Consider the following 6,743-nt stretch of genomic DNA (forward strand, 5'->3'; position numbering starts at 1 on the left):
ACATCGCCTTGAGAGCCGTTCGAATCTTTACAACTGCTGCCTACGTTATAATATCTTTCCAACAGCACTAAAGCAAGACTAATCACGATTCCAAAAACGAAGTCAGCCAATATTCACACACCAAATGATTACAGAAACATCTTTCTTTTATCAATGATGGGAAAAGTTCTTGAATGTCTTCTAACAAACAGTCTGACCTGGCATTCGGAAACCCAAGGATACCTTCATCAGAATCAATTTGGATTTTGTCCAGGGAATTGTATAGTTGATGTCATCCTCTTACTAACACACAAAATCAGAGAGCTTCAGGAAACATATCCTTGCATTCTTGGACCCTGTTTGGACATCGCTGGTGCTTTCAACGTAGCTTGGTGGCCAATGGTTTTATTTAGGCTTAGGCAAAGCTAATGCCCTGCTTACATTTATAACATGATCAGTGAATATTTACAAGAATGCACGGCTACCTCCAGCATTGGCTCGATCACATTCAACAGGCAAATCACCTGTGGTTGCCCTCAAGGATCTGTTTTCAACCATATTCTTTGGAATCTTATTTTTAATGATTTCCTAAAGCCTAGGTGGTGTATGGGCTGTTGCGTACGCGGATGACGCTATGATTTTAGTATGTGTTTGATCTAGTGCAGAAATAGAAAAAAAGACAACCAACATCCTAGCTGAGGTAGTGGAGTGGAATACAAACAACAAGTTGGATTTTGACCCAAAAAGACTTAAGGTATTATCAAAGGTATCACAAAACCAAAGGCTCCACATTATACAGAAGGACACCGATCCGTATGGATCGGTATCCTTCAGTATAATGTGGAGATCGTACCCCAGAAGGATACGGTCCGTATGGGAAACACTATTGTGCAGTTTGTACTTTCACTATAATACTTGGGCCTGATTCTACATCACAAGCTCAGCTGGACACCTCACAGTACAAGTGATAAAACAAACCTACTTCTTAATACCATGTCAAGAGTAGCAAACAGTAAATGGGGGCTTTGCTCAAAAATAATGAGCATAATATATGATTCGGTATTTATAAAAATGATTATTTACGCTGCTCCAGTTTGGTCTGACTGTCTCAGAATGGCACATACTGTATTGTTAAAATACTACAAACTGCACAACGCAGAGCACTTATCTATAGGGCTTACTCTACCTGCTATTAGGGCTACTCATCTATTCTTATCTATAGGGCTTACTCTACCTGCCCCACCTCTGCGTTACAACAAGCTGGCTGGAAAACTGGCCATCCAGATTACCATCAGCTTAATCACACAAAGGTGACTCATTCGAGACGATCAAATCAACTTGATCAATGGAATACCTCATGATAACAATGAATGCACCAAAAAGGGTGTCCACAGCATTAACCCAGATTACTGGCCTGACATCGCTGATCAACCCTGGCCCATACAACATCTAATCATATTTACAGATGGCTAAAAGAGTAATATGGCTGTTGAATGTGCCTTTGTATTATATGCTAATAATGAAGAAACATTGACATATACAAATAGACTGGGAAAAAATTGTTTTTATTTTTCGAGTAGAACTCTGGGCCATTTTTTTGGCCATTAGATGGTGTGACTTCATATAAAATAGAACAGAAATAACCATTTTTACAGATTTCTACTCGTTTATGCTAGCCATTCACGACTTCCAGTAGCATTCACGTGAAGTCCACAATATCTTGCTGGAAATGGCCAAAGATATCAACAGGTATGCCATCGTTAGGGCAGGCGACATGCTGATGTTTTTGGGAACGAGCAGGCTGACCAACTTGCCCGCATAGCCTCTGAACTAGGAAGTGAACCAAGCTGTAATGCCATTTCCCAATGTCACATCTTATGACAAACAAAAGAAGATGCTTTCGCTATTTGGCAAAGACAATGGGAGGAGCATAGCGAATGTCTTACAAAGGAGTTTTACCTAAGGTCTCAGATTTTACTTTTCCAATTACTGACCAAATATTGGTCCAATTCTATACTGGACATGGGAAGTTTAACCGATATCTTCACAGGTTCGGCAAATCGGAAAAGTCACTATAATTTAAATTACGAAAACTATATTAATTTGTAAGTAAAACTCACTAAATTTTTAACTTTATATAGTAATTTTTAATTATTTCTTTTGGTTAATTTATTCAGGTTGCAAAGATTAGTGAATGCTGGAATCTACGAAAAATTGTTGAGGGAAACAAAACAAACCCCAGGAGTTGGTTACGCTGGATTTCATAATCGTCTTTCTATTGATGATAGTATGAGTGCTTTCATTCTGTTACTTTCTGGCTATGTAATTTCTATGTTAATTTTCTTTATTGAATTGCAACAAAAACAACAAAATATCAAATGAAATTTTTAAATAATTGAATCTTTAACGTAAAGTGTAATTCTATTATTATGTTATTTACAGATAAGTGCATATATTCCATTAGTTAATTTTTTTATAATGTGATGTCAGATATTACTTAGCATAATATCACACTATATTCTTGTGACGCGAGAAGTTTTTATCATAGAATTTCACACACGAACCAAACTTTGTGAACTGTATTTTTATGCAGTACCGTAATTATTGACTATAATAAAATCGTTATTTGTTGTTTCACAAATGAATAAAATTAAACCGAAATAAACTTGTATATTGTTATTATAAAGAATTTTCATATCAGTAAATTAAAGTCCATACCATCAAGTAATTAGATTGAACGATTTATCACTTAGTTGGTAATTTTAGCCTGAACAACGGTCTGATGACGTAGTAATTTGCTTGGCGTCTTTAGGTTTTCTAACAGTTAGAGAGTGTTAAAATAAAAATATCTTTACATTATAAAATAATAAGGATCTTCGACTTAATGTACGAAAGTAACTAAAATCAGTAAAACACAACTTACAAAATATAAATATATAATTTTATTATATTTAACTTATTTTTACTACTTTAGTTAAGGAGGAGCGGCGTTATTGCGTGTTAAAAAGTCTTTGGATTAAGTAATTGACTGTAATTTTAAAATTTTGATGATATGAAACCGTGCTCTGCAATTTGTTTATGCTTCTAACACAATAAAGTGCTATAAATTAAGACACTTGGCGGGTTTTCTCATCTTTATTTAGTTGAATACATAAATGTAATTTTAAAAATTAAACAAAACAGCGGATGTGTACCATCCACAATTCACATACCAGCGAATCTTATATATTTTTACTCATTTCTTTGGCGCTTATTGTTTAACTCTTAATGTTAATTAAGAATCTTGTAAACATTTTATTTTTTGTATTAAATAATTATTTTTACTTAAATGCGAATCTTACACTAAAAAAATTGCCAGGAAGTAATTGCCAAAAAATAAACATTCCTCAAAAAGTGTTTTTACACAAAAACTATATAAAAATTAAAAATAATTAAAATTGAATACATAAATGTAATTTTAAAAATTAAACAAAACAGCGGATGTGTACCATCCACAATTCACATACCAGCGAATCTTATATATTTTTACTCATTTCTTTGGCGCTTATTGTTTAACTCTTAATGTTAATTAAGAATCTTGTAAACATTTTATTTTTTGTATTAAATAATTATTTTTACTTAAATGCGAATCTTACACTAAAAAAATTGCCAGGAAGTAATTGCCAAAAAATAAACATTCCTCAAAAAGTGTTTTTACACAAAAACTATATAAAAATTAAAAATAAAAAAAATGAATGCTTTTATTTGAATAATATAGCTGCACGGATGGTTATTCTTTTATTTAACAAGGCATAAAATTTTACTCCATCAGTGTACATTGTAAACAAACCGGTTGACCGTCAGAACAGCTGGAGTCAGCTCTCCCCAGAAGTTCTCATGAACGAATCATGGTAATATTGGTTTGAAGCATAACGAAAGCTAACTTATAGCATATGTTTAAATATAACACAATATTTTCGATTATAATGCTATTAAATTACGAAAAGACCGAAAAAAAGTATACAAAGAATTTTACCCCACAAAAAACAAATAAATAACTTGCTGATGTCATAAAAAACATCCAATAACGTAATAAAAAATTGTAAACAAGTCAAGCCAGTTCAATAGAAGTTTGAAACGATTTAATTAATTTCATTATAAAAACTCTCATAAAGAACAATAGCGCAATTACCTAATTAAAAATCGTCATAAAATGTTTTTGCGGCAAAAACAATTCATGAAATTTTTGGAATAATTTTAAGTCAAGGCCGTTTTTTGAGGTCCTTAAGGACTATGCCCGAGATAACTCACGATAATGTCTTATGAGGAAAAGATTGATTAAACTTTAATTAATGATATTAGATTTACAAAGTGATTATTAAATTTAAAAGATGGTAAAACGTTATCGCCAACTCGTGGCGCTACAGGATTGGTCGAATCTGGACCAATAGTAAACGAGCACCCGAACTACTTACACGCTACAGAGAGTTTAGGCGGATAAGTTGAGTTTACTATCGTCTGTACTGTATATAAATTCGGTACTGTAAGTCTAATACAGTACTGTAATTTTATACATTTCTTGTGGAAATAGCATTTCTTTTTTAACGGCAATAAAAACTATTTTTTTAATGATGTCTCCAAAATTCAGTGAAATATTCAAAGAAAAATGACTTATCAGAAAACGCACCCGCGCCGTTCAATGCACTGCGCAAGGTTAAGCAATGGCGTCTTCGAACGGTGCACACTCAGTAAGTAATCTTACAATTTTTTGTATATAGCAGAGTTTATACGGATTATTCCCAAAAATTATACGTGTTTTAGAAATTTCGAGTCAAATTTGTTTAGAATCGATTAATTTTGTGAAATAAAACAGTTCAAACAGCCGTAGTCCGTAGACTGCACAAGTGTCGGGCTGTGATTGGCTCATGTATTTAAATATTCCTACAACGTAAAATTCTTATAAAGTTGAACGTATCTACCGCGTTATAGGAACGTCAACTGCATGTAATCTTTACTGTTTATATTTGAATATTGTGTGATGTTTCTGCCAGCGTTATTTAATAGTATTATAGTACAGTAACTTACTATATATAAATAATAATCATTATTTGTTTGAAAATTTCCGAACAAGTTCCAGATAAGAAAGACGCCAAATTATTTTAAAATGATTGGTTTCGTAAGCGATAATGTGTCGTCATAGTAGTATGAACCGTATATACGCATATGAATATGAAGCGAAACGAGAGCCGTTACTGCCGTAATGCCAAATATACCTTTATTTTTTATAAACAAAACTAGCTGTTACCCGCGACTTTGCTTGCGGGGGTTTTGCAAGCAAACCTTATTTATATTCAGTATTTTCGACAACCATGGTAATTTCTATATAACACCTATCGCTGAGAATAATGAGAATATCTGAAAATCAAACGAACTATTTTTAATTTGATCAATTTTCTGCAACGTTTACAATTATTCTATAATCGAACCAATATGCAATAACAAATTCGAATTTAAAACGGTTCGAACATTTGATTAAAAAATTAAAATATATAAAAATATTTATAAACAATATCTGAAATGTTATTAATTTAGTACACCAAAGTAGTCAATAAAAACTAAACGTAGTAGAAAACAAAAAATCGCTTCTAAAATAGTACAGTAGAAGCCGCTCTTTAGATTAAGCCTTAATGCTATCCCTCTACCCTCGCAGCAGAATTCCGAAAAATTTTTTAATGTGCGTTTTAAAGACGTAATCTAACTATATACCAAATTTCATTTTATTAGGTTCAGCGGTTTGCTCTGGGCGATGATGAATCAGTAACCTATTCAGTCAGTTAGAACAAATAATTTTTTAGCTTTAGGTGATTAGTGAAAGAAATCACATACAAATGCGACTGAAACCTGTAAAATTCTTATTTGCCTTATTATAGTTAAACTATTTTGCAGTAATTTTAATTATTTATTGTACATTAATTCGTAAATAAAGTGCCATCAATAGCAACAGTACATACTCTGTTTCTATTGCACAGATGGCGGTTCACATATAGTTATTTTCATTAATAATATTACTTTTTTTTCCATATGAATATTAAAAGGCTTTACATTAGTTGTATATGTCAACACGACACTAAAGAGAAGTGCCTCTCGAGAGAAGTTTAAATGGGAAACTGACACCTATTTATGTGTTGCAAACGTGAAGAAAACCCGTAAAATTCTATGTTGTCAGCATGTCGGCGAAACGAAAACTGACGAAAAGCTACAAATATTCAGTGGATTTTCCACTCAGACACAGGTAGGCAACTCTATATTGCTATCAATCATGTTCATTACCATGCCCATAATGTAGGTATGTTTCAACCTACAATGATGAGGGACTGGGCTCAACGTATCTAAGATAGATCTTTCATCAAAAATTCTTCGAGAATTGCTCGCTGGGATTCGATCCCAACTCCTCCAGCGAAGTGAGCAAGACGTTTTCCTGTTATGGCCATAGCCCTTTATTCATTATTACACAGAAACTAATTAAAAAATAAAAAATAAAACAAAAATTAATCATTAAAATTTCTCTCTTCTTCAATTAACGCGTAACAAAGAAACTCAACAATTGACCAGTTATTGTTTTGCTCTTCTATTGTCAAGAGTGCGCTTTAAAGTATTTACAAGATGTTTTTCGATTTTTTGAATTATCAACCTTTGCCTGAACCTTTGGAGTAAGAGATTTTTCACATTTTATTGTTATTTATGCAAATAAGAAATTCACTCGAAAAATTAATGGCTTTAAAATA

This window comes from Centruroides sculpturatus, unplaced genomic scaffold (genome assembly GCF_000671375.1).
Source record: "Centruroides sculpturatus isolate CEXI.00-Female unplaced genomic scaffold, Cexi_2.0 scaffold1596, whole genome shotgun sequence".
In the NCBI taxonomy this organism is placed as follows: domain Eukaryota; kingdom Metazoa; phylum Arthropoda; class Arachnida; order Scorpiones; family Buthidae; genus Centruroides; species Centruroides sculpturatus.